Here is a 20,321-nt window from a genome sequence, read left to right on the forward strand (position 1 = left end):
AACCAGAGATCAAATTGCCAACATCCGCTGGATCATTTAAAAAGGAAGAGAGTTCCAGAAAACATCTATTTCTGCTTTATGGACTATGTCAAAGCCTTTGACTGTGTGGATCACAATAAAGTGTGGAAAATTCTGAAACAGATGGGAATACCAGACCACCAGACCTGCCTCTTGAGAAACCTGTATGCTGGTCAGGGAGAAACAGTTAGAACTGGACATGGAACAACAGACTGGTTCCAAATAGGAAAAGGAGTACGTCAAGGCTGGCTGTTGTCACCCTGCTTATTTAATTTACATGCAGAGTACCTCATGAGAAATGCTGGGCTGGAAGAAGCATAAGCTGGAATCCAGATTGCCGGGAGAAATATCAATAATTTCAGATATGCAGATGATACCACCCTTATGGCAGAAAGTGAAGAGGAACTAAAAAGCCTCTTGATGAAGTTGAAAGAGGAGAGTGAAAAAGTTGGCTTAAAGCTCAATATTCAGAAAATGAAGATCATGACATCTGGTCCCATCACTTCATGGCAAATAGATGAGGAAACAGTGGAAACAGTGTCAGACTTTATTTTGGGGGGCTCCAAAATCACTGCAGATGGTGATTGCAGGCATGAAATTAAAAGACACTTACTCCTTGGAAGGAAAGTTATGACTAACCTAGATAGCATATTGAAAAGCAGAGATATTACTTTGCCAATAGAAGTTCATCTAGTCAAGGCTATAGTTTTTCCAGTGGTCAAGTATGGATGTGAGAGTTGGACTCTGAAGAAAGGCGAATGCTGAAGTATTGATGCTTTTGAATTTTGATGTTGGAGAAGACTCTTGATAGTCCCTTGGACTGTAAAGAGATTCAACCTTTCCATCCTAAAGGAGATCAGTCCTGGGTATTCATTGTAATGACTGATGCTGAAGCTGAAACTCCAATCCTCTGGCCACGTCATGTGAAGAGTTGACTCCTTGTAAAAGACCCTGATGCTGGAAGGGATTGGGGGTAGGAGGAGAAGGGGACAACAGAGGATGAGATGGCTGGATGGCAATCCCGACTCAATGGATATGAGCTTGAGTGACTCAGAGAGTTGGTGATGGACATGGAGGCCTGGCCTGGTGCTGTGATTCATGGGGTCACAAAGAGTCAGACACCAATGAGCGACTGAACTGAACTGATTCAGTGCATTTGTTAGATTAAACGTATGTGTACAAAAAATATATTTCAATTCCAGTAGATCATAAAATTGTTGAGCACCAACAAGTTGGCTGTTTCTGTTACCATTCTGTGGACCCATTTCACTTGTAATCCATCCCCTTGCCACTATCCTCTGACATGCCCTGCTCTGCTCTGTGAGAATATTTGCTTTTGTGTCATTTGCTTTCCTTTCTTTTTGTTTTGAATTATTTGCTTTTGAAATTTGTGTTTAATGTTCCACATCAAAGTGAATTCACAAGGTATTTATCTTTCTAAATTGGTGTTCAAGACACTGAGAGTTACAGGGTGACTTCTGCTGTTCAGTCGCTCAGTTGTGTCTGACTCCTTGTGACCCCCTGGACTGTAGCCTACATAACGTTGACTGGTTAAGAAAACTTCATCAAAAAAAAAAAAAAAAAGGAAAGAAAACCTCATCAAGGTCATGTGACCTTAAGGGAGTATAAAATCAGTGGGAAAGGGAAATTTCCCCTCTGACCCTCCTCAGCCAACCTGGAAGCTGCATCTCCTCAGCTGGAGTGTCCAGAACTCATGATTCTGAGCATCTGCTGATAGACTAGAGGCTCACAGCTGCATTTCAGGTTGTGTGGTTTAAATTTGGTGTTTGGCTAGTCCCTCAGGGAAATGGGACAAGAGTAAAATCATGTAGTGGTGTGGCTTTAGGCAGCTGGGGACGGATTCTCTAGTTTCTTTAGAATTTTATTTTAATTGTTTTAAGTTTTGGTATTATCGCATTGTAATTTTAGTGACGTCTTAGGTGCATCACCATACCTTTCTGTGAACCACACACCTCAGCACCAAAAACTGCAGTTTTCCTCTGTTGCTATTTGCTGCCCCATTTCGTTTGAGGCTCGTCTTTTGATTTCCTTTACTCAGGTCTGTGTATCTTTGTATTTGCTATCATGTCCACATTGTCTTCTTTAAAATTCCTTTTTCTTGTTTTCTTTTTGTTTGTCTTTTGTGTTCCAGACATGAGTGAAATTGTGAATTATTTCTTTCTCTTCACATGTCTTCAGATGTGGTTAGACCAAAGGGAGTAGATGATGTCACTTGGTTAAGAAACCCTCGACAAACTCATGTGACCTTGGAGCAGCCTAAGGTCAGCTGGGAAAGGGACATTCCTTTTTGACTGGTCCCCAGCCACCATGCAAGCTGCATCTTCCTCAGTGAGGGCATTCCTCCCCCACCTCTCTGATCATCTCCTACAGAGAGGAGGAGCACAGCTGGATGAGATGGCTGGATGATATCACCGACTCAATGGACGTAAGTTTGAGTGAACTCTGGGAGTTGGTGACAGACAGGGAGGCCTGGTGTGCTGTGATTTATGGGGTTGCAGAGTCGGACATGCCTGAGTGACTGAACTGAACTGAACTGAATTAAGCTAAAATAACTGATAAATTGGAATTCCAGAAACTGCATCACATACACACCTGCAACAGGAAGCATGCAATTCTGAGATGCTTTAACAAAGGACCACAATAAGTTGGTAGCAACTGGCAACTCCATATCATTGTCTCGAAGCTCCCTCTGGATGCTGAATCTTAAGATGCTGATAAAGTAGATAGGAGAGAGAGTGTAGCCAAGTGCCATTCTAGCTACACTCATTCGACAACACAGTATTGCCACCACAAGGGGAAGAATGAATAGAACTTTAATATTGCTATGATTTAGAGCATGGCTTTGATCCAATTCTTTGCAACTCTATGGACTGTAACCCATCAGGCTCCTCTGTCCATGGGATTCTCCAGGCAAGAGTACTGGAGTGCATAGCCATTTCCTTCTCCAGAGGATCTTCTTAACCCAGGGATCAAACCTGGGTCTCCCAAATTGCAGGCAGATTCATTACCATCTGAGCCACCAGGGGAGCCCTGTGGTCTTAGAAGACAGTCAAATCCAACAACTGAAGAAAATATGAGAAGTTAAAGTAAATATAAGGACCTCAAAAGGAGGAGTTTATTAGGCAATTGGTTATAGCAGTGATAGGAGAGCTGAGAAATCAAATAAATGTATGGTGAGTCACCTCATAATTTGCAACAGCAGGGAAGTCTCTGGTGGTCCAGGGCTTAGGACTCTGAGCTCTCACTTCCCTGGGCTTGGGTTCAATACCTGATTCAGGATCTAATATCCCACAAGCCACATGGTTTGGCCAGAAAAGTTTTTTGCAATAGCATAAAGACCCTACTACCCCTGGGACCAGAGGGACAGAGGGAGGAAGGAGGTAACCTTCTCAGAGCCTGGGACAGGGAGCACACCACAGAAGCTGGGGTCATGGCGAACCTGCCTGAGGAAAGTCAGGCCGTAGGATGAAGCAGCATTCTGGCCAAAACTGGAAGTGCAGAGGAGATGCCTTCAGAAGCTCAGGAAGACGATTACCTTGGCTTTTTACCAGTTCCTGCCTTCTCATTTTCTACCAGTGTCTCCCTTTGGCAAATCTACATGGTACCTGGAGGCAGGAGTGTGTGGGAAATTCATGTCGTTCCCTACAACACTGCCATCAACTAGCTGGGTGGCCCAGGGAAAGTCACTCAACCTCTCTGAACCTCAGTTTCTTCATCTGCAAAGCTGGGCTAATGCTTATCTTTGCTGATAAACCTTAAATAGCAGTGGTCATGACAAATTTTAAACAGCTGCAGAGGAGAGTGGCTGAGTCCCACTTACACTGTATTAAGAAAAAAAAGGGAAGTCCTAGCTCCCTTGTGAGGAGCCCATGCCACATTCTTTAAGCTGTCTTGCTATTGCTCACCAGCCCTCACTTGTCATTCCTCCCCAGGGCCTCATGGGTGATAAATGGGCCATGTGATAATTTGCAGTTTACAGGGCAACTTCATATCATTAACTCATAGGGCTTTCCCTGTGGACTAAATAGCACATTTATTACTCTCTGTACTTTATTGTTGAGGTACAGATGGTCAAAGAGTTTATGAAACTTATTCAAGTAAATCCAGATAATAAACGATAGCATTGAGAATTACATGGTATGGCCTTTGGGCCCCCAATTTTTTTTTAATTAAACTTTTAATTTTGTATTGGAATACAGTCGATTAACCATGTTGTCATAATTTCAGGTGGACAGCACTCAGCCATACGTATAAAGGTATCCATTCTCTCCCAAACTCCCCTCCCATCCATATGTTATGTTATGCTATGTAACATACAGCAGAGTTCCTGTGATATACAGTAGAACCTTCTTGGTTATCCATTTTATATAGAGCAGTGTGTACATGTCCATCCCAACTCCCCCACCATCCCTCCCCCATCCCTCCCCCTGGCAACCATATCTTTGTTCTCTAAGTCTGTGAGTCTGTTTCTGTTGAACCAAAAACTTTGATCAACCGAAACTCTGCTCCAGATTTTAAAAACAGAGTTCAAAACAAAACAGGATTAGAGGAGATTAGAAGTCTGACCTGAGAGAAAATAAGTCTATCCTCTCTCAACCTAATCAACGTCAAATTAAAAAAAAAAAAAATGCTGGCTCAGGGTTACCAGGAAAAAACCCAGCTGGTCCTGCAGGAGGGTTGGGAGGGTCTGTATCTCTGAGCCCAGTGACTCAAAAGCCCCTGGGCCTGGGGCATGGCCTCAGTTCTTGTCAATGTCAGACTCATAGGTATGTATTAATTATTCAACAGTAAATGTGCACCTATTAATTGAGAGGCCAGAAGTATTTGTGACATGTAAAATGGTACAATAAGACAAAAAGGAGGCAAACCAGAGTTAGCAGTGGTTCCCCAGGCTAGAGAAGTGAAGAACAGTCTCACTCTTCTGCTGTGTGAATTTTCACCACAGAAAGTTTCACCCAACTTTTATAAACATCTTAATATATAGAAATGTTCCCCAAAATTCATTCTGTGAGTGGGGCAGGTACCACAGCCATAGCCCACTCCCCAGCACCCAGCTTCCAAATTAGCTGACAAGAACCGGTGCCTTCCACTCTCAGAGAACCTCTGATTAAACAGTCGTGTTGCTGTAGAAAGGCCTCCTGTCTTTGAAGGGACAGGTTAGACTCAGGGTTCACGTGGAGGTCTGGTCTCCAAGAAAAGTACGTCATTGCAGGTAAGCAGAGCTCCAGTGATGCCAGCCCTGAGCCTGGGCTGAGCACTGGTTCTAACTCTCTACAGCACCCCAGCCACCCTCTCTTTTATCTCATGTGAGACCAGGTATGAGAGCCCACTGGCCCCACACTTACCTCCTTCCGTATTTAAACGTGTCTGCACTTGGGACTGCAAACTGGTGCAGCCACCATGGAAAATGGGATGGCGGTTTCTCAAAAACTAGAAACAGAAATACCATATGACCCATCCTGGTGTATATTCAAAAATCTAAAAACACTATTTGAGAAGATACATGCACCCAGTGTCTGTTATAGCATTATTTACAATAGCCAAGACGTGGAAGCAACCTAAGCATCCATGAACAGACAAGGGAGATGTGGCATTTGTATATAATGGCATACTACTCAGTCATAAATAATAATGGAGCTTTGCCTTTTGCAACAATATGAATGGACTGGAAGATGTTATGCTCAGTGAAATAAGCCCGACAGAGAAAGACAAATGATGTATGAAATTGGGTAAACATGGAATCTAAAAACTGTAACAAACTAGTAAACATAACCAAAAAAAAAAGAAGACTCACAGATATAAGGAACAAACTTGTGGCTACCATTGTGGTGAGGAAGGAGCAGAGGCCAACATAGGGCTAGGGGAGTAAGAGCTGTGAACTATTATGTATAAAATAAGCTACAAAGAAATATTGTACAACATGGGGATTATAGCCAATATGTTATTGTTTAAAAAGCATGAATCTCAATATTGTACACCTGTAACATATAATATTATACATCAACTATAGTTCAATTAATTAATTAAAATAAAAATGTCTACTTTGTCTCATATTCTGAACTGAGGAGGAAAGTTACGTTTTAAAGATATGAAGTGTCTATAACTCCAAATTCTTCTTAAACCTTTGATTCAAACTTGCCTTTCTGTATGAATTACATTTCTTCTGCATTTCCATAGCCCTGTGCTTGAACCCCTATTACGGCCCTTTGTCAAAATCCACTCTCTATGGTTGACTTGGCTCTGTGTCACTCTACATGGGAGTTCCCTGAGATAAAGAGGCAGAACTGGCCCCTCTGTATTTCACCTTTCTATCCCCTCACCTACCCCAAGCCCATGATACTTTATCTATGATAGGAGTTCAGAGTTTGCGTACAGAATCCAATAGGTACAACAGGAGTCTGAACCTACAGTCCTAGACCCTGGGGTTCACCCCAGAACTCTGGTGGATCCGTTACAATTGCTTTCACACAAAGTAATAGCCAACCACCTCCATGGGGACTTCAGCTTCCAAGAAAATGACCTCTTGAGTATAACCCCCTTGTTAGATTCCATAACATTTAATTAAGCCTAATAATTTTTTGTAAAGGCAGTTGGCTTCCTAAACTTTGAATCTGTATCTAGTGGAAATCCCCAATCCTCGACTTCCTTGTATGTCACGAGCCAGCTGTAACCGGGTGTCGTAAATATATCTTCCGAAGCCCCTCTTTTGTAGAGAGAGTGACACTATCAGTGAGGAAACACCTGCCTATAAATTACATCATGCATCTGTCTCTGATGAGGGAAAATGAGACACCTTCCTGACTCACGAATTTGGTGGTTTTTCAGAACGCAGCAAAATGTAAGCTGTGTTTGACCTGAGATGTCACACTCCATCACAGCCCAAGGACACAGGGCAGGGTCTCTGGAATGCAGCCAATTTTCCCTCCCTTCCCAAACTACTTAAAAGCTGATCCCATTTTGGGCGTATCCGTGCAGGCTCAGGGCATGACCCAGCCCCAGTTTACACCTAGATTCTGAATACATCAGCCTTGGACTGGACTGATGGGGTTCAGGCTCTCTCAGGACTTTAGAAAGAAGGCAAAAGCTTAGAAGGACCACAGTGGGCACAGGTGAGCTCCCAGCTACATGCTCCAGGACTGCATCCAGGAGTGGGCAGGTCTTTCCCATCTCAGACAGCCAGACATGAGCCAGCCCTACAGGACCACCCAGAGCTCAGAGGCATCAGAATAGCCCTGTGTTCACATCAAGCTCTGAATCTCCCTTAGGTTTATAATTAAGTCCTGGGGGGGAATGGGCGTGGTCTGCTTTGTAAGGAACCTTGGCATGAAGCATCAGGAAATACGTCATATTGTCATCACTATAATATTATAGGAATTGCAGCTGCTGAATGCTTCTCCCTATGGTTGCAGACCTGGAGCCTTTATAAAGTGAGCGACCACACCGTCCTGTCCAGTCTCAGCTGGGAAGCCAGCCAGCCATAAGGCTCTATTACCTTCTCTTTGCATTGCTCTTCTTGTTCTTGCTGCCTGTTCCAGGTAAAATGTGCTGGGAAATGAGAGGGCTGAATGGATTCAGAATTTGTCATGCAGAGTCAGCCCTCTCCATTCATTTGGGAATTTTAGATAAAGTAGATTTATTGTCTGGGAACTAGACGTTACCAGTTTTTGTTTTTGTTTTTCTTGACAAAGATCATCAAGAACCTCAAAGCAGGGTCTCCATCCCTTATTATTCACTCTTAAGAGACTAATCAGCTCACAAACCATCCCTCCATGAGATAATTGTTACACCTGTTCATGAGACAGGAAGAAAGTGATGTAAATCTTTCCTACCAACAGGAAAAATGAACTTAATCTGAGGACAGAAGCACAGATTCCCTTTTATTAGCTTAGTGGTTGGAGGTACAGTCTTTTGGCCTCTTAAGGGCCTGGGGGACCATCGCAGCCCCTGCCTCCCAGGGGTCAGTTCACAAGGGGGCTGCCATGGTCACGCCACTTTCTCAGCTGAGCCAAACCCACAGACACATTGTTAGTAGCTAGCCCCACCTTCTTCTTTACTCCAGATGGTAAAGAAAAAGGAAAAAGACATTAAAGAATAAAAAATGGCACCAGATAACTGACTAGAGGGATTCCAAAAGCCTTGGACATGTACCACGGCCTTCCTAAAACCTTCCTGTGTGCTTCGTTTCTTTCCTGCATGCAATGGCAACATCATAAGCGGGTTACAAAAGTATTATTTTAAAATAAGAAGCAGCCAGTGTGCTCTGATTGGCTGCCTTCCAAAGGAGGAACAGATAGGCCTCTGTTCCCTGAGGGGCCGAAAATGCTGCCGGAAGAAGAAATGAAAAATCCAGAAATACAAGGAGAATGTCACAAAGCGTGAAAATGCTTCCTCCAGAAGCCAATCAAATTAAAGACTTTTTGCAAAAAATTAGAAGCTTGATTATTATCATTATTATTTTTTAACATTCTGTTTATTGTGCTAGTTGTTACCAAACAGGCAACTTAGAAAGTGTTAATGACTCACCTTTAATTCAAATAAAGTATAATCCATAGTGAGAGGGTCCAAACTTATGCTCCAAAGATTGTCAGATTTTATTCCTCTTTTACAGCTTTCACCACCCCCTCCTTCACCAGTGACACTGGACCACTTGTTCTTTCTAAAACACTTCCTTTGCCTTCTGTCACCTATCTGAGCTTTGCAGTCTGTCCATCTGTCATAGCATCTCCCCATCAAATCCATCTCTGAAACTTCAGGGCATCCCTGAGGGTCTTCCCAGGTCCTTCTGAGCACTTTACAGCTCAGAGACACGGAAAACCTGGCTCCTCCTCGACCCTGCCCTCAGCTTTCCTCTCACTCTTGCCTCTGTTCTGACTGACCTCAGGCCTGGATGAAACCTCTTCTCTAGCTATGTCTCCAAACCCATCTCTCAGGGGCACCTCCAATTCTACCTCCTTTTTAAAAATACAGCTGCTTTCCCCAACAAATATGATCTTTCCTTTTAAAAGGGTTCTGATCTGAGTGCTCCATCTATGAGTCCCGCTAGATTTTTACATTCACTACATTTGCATATTTCCAATCTCTGTATTTGGTTGCAGGATTTTGAAGGGCACTTCATTGCTTAATCACCCCTGGCCCAAGTGTTTTGACACAAAAGCTGCTCAACAAGTGTTTATCGTGACCCAATGGACTGGGGCCCACCAGGCTCCTCTGTCCATAGGATTCTTCAGGCAAGAAGACATGGAGTGGGTTGCCATGCCCTTTTAGTGAGTTGAAGTACATTCCAAGGCCTTGGAGGCGTCGTGTTGTAACTATTTAGTGGTCTCTGGAGGTTGATACAGAACAATTCCAGCAAATGTGGTGGCAGGCCCATCACCCCACCCTGAGCCCCCAGTCAAGGAACTGAGTTTTCAGGAAGAAAAGGCACACCCTCAAAGACAAGAGCTTGGACTCCACAATTCAGCATTTAAAAAAAAAAAAGGACTGTGATGGGACTGTATACTGCCTTCCTACAGTACACAACTAAGGAACCAGGCAAAACCTGTGAAACTACTGATTCAGACTCTGGCACAAGCAGTCCAGGACCGTAATTGAGGAGAGAAGAAAACAAGTGAGGTGAGGGACTTCCCTGGCAGTCTGGTGGCTGGGATTCTGTGCTCCCAACGCAGGGGGACTGGGTCCACCCCTGGTCAGGGAACTAGATCCCACATGCCACAACTAAGATCCTGCCTGCCATGATTAAGGTCCAAGGCAGCCAAATTAATGAATTCGCTAATTAAATGTTATGTGCTTAACCATTTTTAAAAAAAGAAAAGAAACAGATGAAGTGAGACTTATGGCATCTCCAGCCTCTACAGATTTCCAGGCCTAAAGCTCAGGCAACAAAAACCCAAACAGACCATCAATTCTTCTGAGTCGAAGAGAATGGGGTCAAAGTTCAGAGAGTGCAGGTATCTTCACTTCTGGACAGAAAACCAGCAGTGGGAGTCAGGATCAGGGGTGTGTCCCTGTGTGCTAAGTCGCTGCAGTTGTGTCCGACTCTGTTACTCTGTGGACTGTGGAGGTGCTGACCTTTTTGGACTGTAGCCTGCCTGTGTAGCCTGCCTAAAAACTCTGTGCTTTTCATTCAATTCTAAAACTGCTCTGAAAAACGAAGTCTATGATACTAGATGGAATTTTGGTTCAGCTTGATGTGATAAAGTGTGATGCTAAGATTCTAGACCCTATCTTAAGGAGAGAGATGGTCATTTCAGTTAAAAAAAAAAAATCAGATATAAATTAACTATAAAAAACCCACTTGAGATATCAAATATAAAGGAAAATGGATTTAAAATGAAAGGATGGAAACAGATCTGCTGTTGTCATTGTTTAGACCCTCATTCGTGTCCAACACTCTTGAGACCCCAATGGAATCATCCAGTCAAGATTACTGAAGTGTGTTGCCATGCCCTCCTCCAGGGAATCTCCCTGACCCAGGGATCAAAACCATGTCTCTGCATCTCCTGCACCTCAGGCAGATTCTTTACTGTTGAGCTGACAGATTTGCTATGGAAACATTAAAGAAAACATGGTAGGCTATATTGGTTAATTGACAGGCTTCCTGGTAGCTCAGATGGTAAAGAATCTACCTCCAATGTGGGAGACCTTATTTGATCCCTGGTTTGGGAAGATGCCCTGGAGGAGGGCATGGCAACCCAATCCAGTATTCTTGCCTGGAGAATCCCCATGGACAGAGGAGCCTGGCAGGCTACAGTATATGGAGTCACAAAGGGTCAGACACAACTAAGTGACTAAGCACAGCACAGTCAACTAACTTTTAGGACAAGGACCAGATATGGAGAGGAGTATTTATCCTAATGACAAAATGTTTAATTCGTCAAGAATACATATGAATACTGAATCAGAATGTACTTAGCAAAGGAATTTTAAAATTCTTAAAGAAAACTTACAGGAATCATCGGAGAGACAGACAAATTAGCAGTTACAATTGGAATTTCCCTGACCATCCATTGGTTAAGACTCCAAGTTTTCAATGCAGGGGGCACAGGTTCCATTCCTGGTTGAGCAAGTAAGATCTCTTATACCATACACAAAATTCAACGCAAGATAGATTAAAGGTTTACAAAAACCACAAAACTTCTGAAACCACAAAACTCCTGAAAGAAAGCATAGGAGAAAATTTCTTTGACATGGGTCTTCACAAGAATGGTTTTGAGCTTGACACTCAAGCCACAAAAACAAAGCTAAACAGTAGGATCCATCAAACTGAAAAGCTTCTGCACAACAAAGGAAACAATGGACAAACTAAAAAGACAGTGAACTTTTAACGCTCCAGTGATCTCTGAGGCTGGAGGAGATGGTAGCAGTGTTGCAGGAAAGACAGTGGGGTGAGAAAAGATGGTCGCATCTCAGGTCACGTCCGAGTCCCTGGGATGGCTGCCGAATGCGGGTACTTGGCTTGGCACAGGCAGGGACTCAAGAGCGAGTCACGGTGAAGGAAAGTCAATTCAGGGAGGAAACACGCTACACGGAGAGTGTGGGCCATCTTGGAAAGCAAGCCCAGCACCAGGGTATGGGGCTGTCGGTGTTTATAGGGGTGGGTTATTTCATAGGCTAATGAGTGGGAGGAGTATTCCAGCTATTTTGCGGAAAGTGTGGGGATTTCCAGGAACTGTTTCAGGACCTACATTTTGACCTTTATGGTCAGCCTTGGAATTGTCATGGCGCCTCTGGGTGTGTCACCTAGCTGCCATGTTACAAAGGGATTTAAAAAAAATATTTACTTCAGGTCTTAGTTGCGGTATGCAGGATATTCATCTCAGCACACTGGCTTAGTCCCCTTATGGCATGTGGAAAAGGAAATAGCAACCCACTGCAATATTCTTGCCTGGATAATTCCATGGACAGAGAAGCATGGTGGGCCAAATCCATGGGGTCGCAAAGATTCAGACAGGACTGAGTGACTTCACTTTCTTTCCTTCATGTGGAATCCTAGTACCCAGGCCAGGGACTGAATCCACATCCCCTGCGCTGCAAGGCAGATTCTTAACCACTGGACCACCAGGCATGTCCCCGTCATTCTTTTAAAGGTTGTGCTCCAATTACAAAGCCACAGTTATCAAGACAGTATGGTCCTGGCACAAAGACAGAAATATTGATCAATGGAATAAAATAGAAAGCCCAGAGATAAATTCACGCACATATGGACACCTTATCTTTGACAAAGGAGGCAAGAATATACAATGGATTAAAGACAATGTCTTCAACAAGTGGTGCTGGGAAAACTGGTCAACCACTTGCAAAAGAATGAAACTAGAACACTTTCTAACACCTTACACAAAAATAAACTCAAAATGGATTAAAGATCTAAACGTAAGACCAGAAACTATAAAACTCCTAGAGGAGAACATAGGCAAAACACTCTCCGACATACATCACAGCAGGATCCTCTATGACCCACCTCCCAGAATATTGGAAATAAAAGCAAAAATAAACAAATGGGACCTAATTAAACGTAAAAGCTTCTGCACAACTAAGGAAACTATTAGCAAGGTGAAAAGACAGCCTTCAGAATGGGAGAAAATAATAGCAAATGAAGCAACTGACAAACAACTAATCTCAAATATATACAAGCAACTCCTACAGCTCAACTCCAGAAAAATAAATGACCCAATCAAAAAATGGGCCAAAGAACTAAATAGACATTTCTCCAAAGAAGACATACAGATGGCTAACAAACACATGAAAAGATGCTCAACATCACTCATTATCAGAGAAATGCAAATCAAAACCACTATGAGGTACCATTTCACGCCAGTCAGAATGGCTGCGATCCAAAAGTCTACAAGCAATAAATGCTGGAGAGGGTGTGGAGAAAAGGGAACCCTCTTACACTGTTGGTAGGAATGCAAACTAATACAGCCACTATGGAGAACAGTGTGGAGGTTCCTTAAAAAACTGGAAATAGAACTGCGTTATGATCCAGCAATCCCACTGCTGGGCATACACACTGAGGAAACCAGAAGGAAAAGAGACATGTGTACCCCAATGTTCATCGCAGCACTGTTTATAATAGCCAGGACATGGAAGCAACCTAGATGCCCATCAGCAGATGAATGGATAAGAAAGCTGTGGTACATGTACACAATGGAGTATTACTCAGCCATTAAAAAGAATACATTTGAATTAGTTCTAATGAGATGGATGAAATTGGAACCTATTATACAGAGTGAAGTAAGCCAGAAAGAAAAACACCAATACAGTATACTAACGCATATATATGGAATTTAGAAAGATGGTAACAATAACCCTGTGTACGAGACAGCAAAAGAGACACCGATGTATAGATCAGTCTTATGGACTCTGTGGGAGAGGGAGAGGTGGGGAGATTTGGGAGAATAGCATTGAAACATGTATAATAGCATGTATGAAACGAGTCGCCAGTCCAGGTTCGATGCACGGTACTGGATGCTTGGGACTGGTGCACTGGGATGACCCAGAAGGAGGTTAGGGGAGGGAGGAGGGAGGAGGGAGGACGGTTCACGATGGGGAACGTGGGTATACCTGTGGCGGATTCATTTCAATATTTGGCAAAACTAATACAATATTGTAAAGTTTAAAAATAAAATAAAATTAAAAAAAAAATAATAAAAAAAGGTTGTGCTCCGCCCAATTCTGGTCTCATTAGCATCATTTACCTGGCATTTGACAAAGCTATTCAAGCTTTCAAGTTATAGGAGAATGTCCTGATAAAGCTCTCAGGACACTGTGGTGACTGCAGGAGGCAGGCAGGAACATTGGAAGAGAGGTCGATTTGCTCCAAGTTACCTCACTGCCACTTAGTAGACTGCGGCCTTGGACACATCTTTTTTGTTGGATTTGCAGCCAATTTTAATCGACTTTTAAGTCAGTTTTGCCTGTGGCCTCAGACATGGCTTTCTAGTCCTCGAGACCATTTTGCATAAACCTTGGGTCTTACCCACCTGGCAGGTTTGTTTAGGGGAATTCAAAGAGATAATGTGAATAAAAGTGGCCAGCTACTGAGCAAGGCTCATTGCAAAATATAACTGTGGGACAAGTTCAAAGAAGAAACTAGTAAAAGTGTCAGTGGGAGAGCACAGCATTAGACCCAGCCTTGGTCCCCTTTTGAGGGCAGGTCCCCACGTGACTGTCAGAAGCCATGGCACCCGCCCCGTCCATAGGACAAGGGAACTGGGGACAATGGCCTCTGCCCATTAACACCCAGGGCTCCGTGCTGAGAACACCTGTTTGTGGACTCGTAGATGTGAAGGGCTTTGCTCTTCAAAACCTTATCTGTAGGACTCAGACACCCCTTCTTGCCTGAAGAACTGAGGCGCTTTCCTGGAAAGAGCCTGCCTCAATTTCCTACTCACAGGTTAAGAGTTTGGGGACACAGCATTTATCTTCCCTTTGAAGAATGAAACCATGAATTACCTCTCAGCCCAGGCATGAAGCAATCACAATCCACATGGCCTTGTTTGAACCTGGGAAAACTGACAATTCATGTAGACTTGACCTAAAATTAACCCTTTCCTCTATCCTATATGAACTCATCTCTGGTTTCTGGTGAGCCACCCCATGGTATCTTGGGTGTGTGACCTCCTTGCTGAGGCAACAGGACCCTTCCCTGATGGACAGAGATGCCCCTGGGCATTATCTGCAGGATTAACATAGCTGCAAAAGAGTCATCTTTAGACCTTGCCAAGGAAAAATAAGCCATTGCAATTGTGCAATTCCTAACAAGGGCTGTGTCCCACTGGTGAGGACCCTGGCAAGAAACTCCATTGAAACTCACCATGGCACCCTGACCCCTTTTGGAAACACCCTTCTATGAAAAGTCATGCCTGGTTTTGCACAGAAAACTGCATCATCAGCTTCCTTAAAAGAAAAAAAATCTGCTGTGCTGAAAACCATAGATGACTAAAACACACCAATTTTTGTTTTGTTTATTTATTTAGGCTGTATTAGATTGTAGAAAATTCTGAAAGAGATGGGAATACCAGACCACATGACCCGCCTCTTGAGAAACCTATATGCAGATCAAGAAGCAACAGTTAGAACTGGACATGGAACAACAGACTGGTTCCAAATAGGAAAAGGAGTATGTCAAGGCTGTATATTGTCACCCTGCTTATTTAACTTATATGCAGAGTATATCATGAGAAATGCTGGGCTGGAAGAAGCACAAGCTGGAATCAAGATTGCCAGGAAAAATATCAATAACCTCAGATATGCAGATGACACCACCCTTATGGCAGAAAGTGAAGAGGAACTAAAAAGCCTCTTGATGAAGGTGAAAGAGGAGAGTGAAAAAGTTGGCTTAAAGCTCAACATTCAGAAAACTAAGATCATGGTATCTGGTCCCATCACTTCATGGGAAATAGATGGGGAAATAGTGGAAACAGTGTCAGACTTTATTTTTGGGAGCTCCAAAATCATGGCAGATGGTGATTCCAGCCATGAAATTAAAAGACGCTTATGAAATGCACTACTTGGATGCAATCTCAAAAACCACAGAATGATCTCTGTTTCCAAGGGAAACCATTGAATATCACATTAATCCAAGTCTATGCCCCAACCAGTAACACTGAAAAAGCTGAAGTTGAACCGTTCTATGAAGACCTACAAGACCTTTTGGAATGAACACACAAAAAAGATGTCCTTTTCATTATATGGGACTGGAATGCAAAAGTAGGAAGTCAAGAAACACCTGGAGTAACAGGCAAATTTGGCCTTGGAATATGGAATGGAGCAGGGCAAAGACTAACAGAGTTTTGCCAAGAAAATGCACTGGTCATAACAAACACCCTCTTCCAACAACACAAGTGAAGACTCTATAGATGGACATCACTAGATGGTCAACACCAAAATAAGATTGATTATATTCTTTGCAGCCAAAGATGGAGAAGCTCTATACAGTCAGCAAAAACAAGACCAGGAGCTGACTGTGGCTCAGACCATGAACTCCTTATTGCCAAATTCAGACTTAAATTGAAGAAAGTAGGGAAAACACTAGACCATTCAGGTATGACCTAAATCAAATCCCTTATAATTATACAGTGGAAGTGAGAAATAGATTTAAGGGCCTAGATCTGATAGATAGAGTGCCTGATGAACTATGGAATGAGGTTTGTGACATTGTACAGGAGACAGGGATCAAGATGATCCCCATGGAAAAGAAATGCAAAAAAGCAAAATGGCTGTCTGGGGAGGCCTTACAAATAGCTGTGAAAAGAAGAGAAGTGAAAAGCAAAGGAGAAAAGGAAAGATATAAACATCTGAATGCAGAGTTCGCAAGAAGAGATAAGAAAGCCTTCTTCAGCAACCAATGCAGAGAAAGAGAGGGAAACAGCAGAATGGGAAAGACTAGAGATCTCTTCAAGAAAATCAGAGATACCAAAGGAACATTTCATGCAAAGATGGGCTCGATAAAGGACAGAAATGGTATGGACCTAACAGAAGCAGAAGATATTAAGAAGAGATGGCAAGAATACACAGAAGAACTGTACAAAAAAAATCTTCACGACTCAGATAATCACCATGGTGTGATCACTGACCTAGAGCCAGACATCCTGGAATGTGAAGTCAAGTGGGCCTTAGAAAGCCTCACTATGAACAAAGCTAGTGGAGGTGAGGGAATTCCAGCTGAACTATTCCAAATCCTGAAAGATGATGCTGTGAAAGTGCTGCACTCAATATGCCAGCAAATTTGGAAAACAGCAGTGGCCACAGGACTGGAAAAGGTCAGTTTTCATTCCATTCCCAAAGAAAGGCAATGCCAAAGAATGCTCAGACTACCACACAATTGCACTCATCTCACACGCTAGTAAAGTAATGCTGAAAATTCTCCAAGCCAGGCTTCAGCAATATGTGAACCGTGAACTTCCTGATGTTCAAGCCGGTTTTAGAAAAGGCAGAGGAACCAGAGATCAAATTGCCAACATCCGCTGGATCATGGAAAAAGCAAGAGAGTTCCAGAAAAACATCTATTTCTGCTTTCTTGACTATGCCAAAGCCTTTGACTGTGTGGATCACAATAAACTGTGGGAAATTCTTCAAGAGATGGGAATACCAGACCACCTGATCGGCCTCTTGAGAAATTTGTATGCAGGTCAGGAAGCAACAGTTAGAACTAGACATGGAACAACAGACTGGTTCCAAATAGGAAAAGGAGTATGTCAAGGCTGTATATTGTCACCCTGTTTATTTAACTTATATGCAGAGTACATCATGAGAAACGCTGGACTGGAAGAAGCACAAGCTGGAATCAAGATTGCCGAGAGAAATATTAATGACCTCAGATATGCAGAGGACACCACCCTTATGGCAGGAAGTGAAGAGGAACTCAAAAGCCTCTTGATGACAGTGAAAGTGCAGAGTGAAAAAGTTGGCTTAAAGCTAAACATTCAGAAAATGAAGATCATGGCATAAGGTCCTACCACTTCATGGGAAATAGATGGGGAAACAGTGGAAACAGTGTTAGACTTTCTTTTTCTGGGCTCCAAATTCACTGCAGATGGTGACTGCAGCCATGAAATTAAAAGACACTTATTCCTTGGAAGGAAAGTTATGACCAACCTAGATTAGCATATTAAAGAGCAGAGATATTACTTTGCCAACAAAGGTCCGTCTAGTCAAGTTTATGGTTTTTCCAGTGGTCATGTATGGATGTGAGAGTTGGACTGTGAAGAAAGCTGAGCCCCAAAGAATTGATGCTTTTGAACTATGGTGTTGGAGAAGACTCTTGAGAGTCCCTTGGACTGCAAGGAGATCCAACCAGTCCATTCTAAAGGAGATCAGTCCTGTGTGTTCTTTGGAAGGAATGATGCTAAAGCTGAAACTCCAGTACTTTGGCCACCTCATGTGAAGAGTTGACTCATTGGAAAAGACTCTGATGCTGGGAGGGATTGGGGGCAGGAGGAGAAGGGGACAACAGAGGATGAGATGACTGGATGGCATCACGGACTCGTTGGATGTGAGTCTCAGTGAACTCTGGGTGTTGGTGATGGACAGGGAGGCCTGGTGTGCTGCAGTTCATGGGGTTGCAAAGAGTCGGACATGACTGAGCAACTGAACTGAACTGAACTGAGGTCGTAGTTGTGGCATGTGGGATCTAGTTCCCTGACCTGCTATGCTTGGGAGTACAGAGTCTTACCCACTGGAGCATCAAGGAAGTCCTGTAAATCAGCATTTTTAAAAATTACTTTTTAAAAAAAAATTTGAATTGGAGTATCAGTTCAGATCAGATCAGTCGCTGGTTTAGGATTCACTTCTCTTCAGATGCTGAGAGGTGTCTGAGATCTATTGTAGCATGTCACTTGGCTCAGTTTGTACAGAAGACGGTCCCCCTGCACCTGACAATGGGCTTTATCTGTGCTCTAGGAATGACCCTGCTGATTCGGGGCCCTGTCCAGGCCATGGTGATATCTAATGACTGATAAAGCCTCATGATCTTGACTCTTGCGCTATAAAACACAGCATAGTTCCAGGGTAAGTGAAAGTCGAAGGGCTTTGCTCCTTAGCCAAAGCCTGAATCAAAACAAGTTTGGGACAGGGGCTTAGTGTCCCTGATGAAGGACAGAAGGAATGAAAACAGCTCACCAAACTGAGATGGCATCTTGAGACCAAAAAATGAGGAGGCCGCTGGGTATAATCAATAAGTCCGTTTTTTTTTTTTTTTTTTGGAGTTGTGAACACACTTTATTTTTTTTTTATTTTATTTTATTTTTAAACTTTACATAATTGTATTAGTTTTGCCAAATATAAAAATGAATCCGCCACAGGTATACATGTGTTCCCCATTCCCATCCCCCACCTCCCTCCCCATACGATTCCTCTGGGTCGTCCCAGTGCACTAGCCCCAAGCATCCAGTATCGTGCATCGAACCTGGACTGGCAACTCGTTTCTTACATGATATTTTACATGTTTCAATGTCATTCTCCCAAATCTTCCCACCCTCTCTCTCTCCCACAGAGTCCATAAGACTGTTCTATCCATCAGTGTCTCTTTTGCTGTCTCGTTCACCGGGTTATTGTTACCATCTTTCTAAATTCCATATATATGCGTTAGTATACTGTATTGCTGTTTTTCCTTCTGGCTTACTTCACTCTGTATAATAGGCTCCAGTTTCATCCACCTCATTAGAACTGATTCAAATGTATTCTTTTTAATGGCTGAGTAATACTCCATTGTGTATATGTACCACAGCTTTCTTATCCATTCATCTGCTGATGGACATCTAGGTTGCTTCCATGTCCTGGCTATTATAAACAGTGCTGTGATGAACATTGGGGTACACGTGCCTCTTTCCCTTCTGGTTTCCTCAGTGTGTATGCCTAGCAGTGGGATTGCTGGATCATAAGGCAGTTCTATTTCCAGTTTTTTAAGGAATCTCCACACTGTTCTCCATAGTGGCTGTAGTAGTTTGCATTTTTTTTACCAAGGTGGGGGGAACACCTTACTTACTCACAGAGCATGACTCCAAGGCTCCCTCTTAGGAGCCCCTGGGGCTATTTTGTTGCTAACATGGTGTATGCAGGTGGGGGCTTGGAAATAGGAATCTGTTTTCCTAAGATTTGTGAAAGGGTAACTAGTCACATGGGAATACATCAGGGAAAGTTTTCCTCATTGATTGGGGACTAACAGAGCATAGAGGCTGCCTGGTCCTAATGGTTATTAAACAATATCTATTAACTACAAGACCCTGACGACAGAGACGTGATTCACCACACAAGCCAGTTCCGGGCAGGGTCAGCAGAAGGACGGCGGGAGCTGCACGAGCCCAAGATGGCATCAGTGATGCTAACAGATATCCAGCACCCTCCTCCTGGTTTTCCTTAACCTGCTTTTTCTCTCCTTTGTCTCCGGGCTTTGGCTGAGCCGTCCCTAACTTAAGTCTCAGCCATCCCTAACTTAAGTCTTAGCAGCTGGGGGTGAGATTTCAGGTTGTTCTCACCCAGAAAATCTTGGGCTTCTCATAAGAAATGATCCCCCTTATTCTGAATGAAGCATTTTTCTCTAACAAATATCTTCAGAGTGACTGACTCAATAATTCTTGTATTTTTCTCTCATCTCAAGATGATGGCTGATTACTCATCCTATATTTATGCAATTAATCAGAACCCACCAAGTGAAGCATATTGAAGGTGATTATGATGGCCTTCCTACAACCAGAAGTAAACTAGTCTTACATTATACCAATACTAATATCATCCCTAATGGTATCCATGGGGAAAAAATAATACTAGAGATATTCAGTGTGGCG

The 20,321-nt window shown here is 43.1% G+C and overlaps 1 pseudogene; it reads left to right on the forward strand.

Annotated features, from left to right (window-relative positions):
- The first annotated feature begins 7,522 nt into the window (after nucleotides 1-7,522).
- Nucleotides 7,523-8,741, forward strand: LOC147343468 (beta-defensin 103A pseudogene; annotated as a pseudogene).
- Nucleotides 8,742-20,321: the final 11,580 nt, after the last annotated feature.

This window comes from Bos grunniens, chromosome 27 (assembly GCF_055505025.1).
Source record: "Bos grunniens cultivar Pamir isolate PY7600 chromosome 27, Bosgru_T2T1.0, whole genome shotgun sequence".
Classification (NCBI taxonomy): Eukaryota; Metazoa; Chordata; class Mammalia; order Artiodactyla; family Bovidae; genus Bos; species Bos grunniens.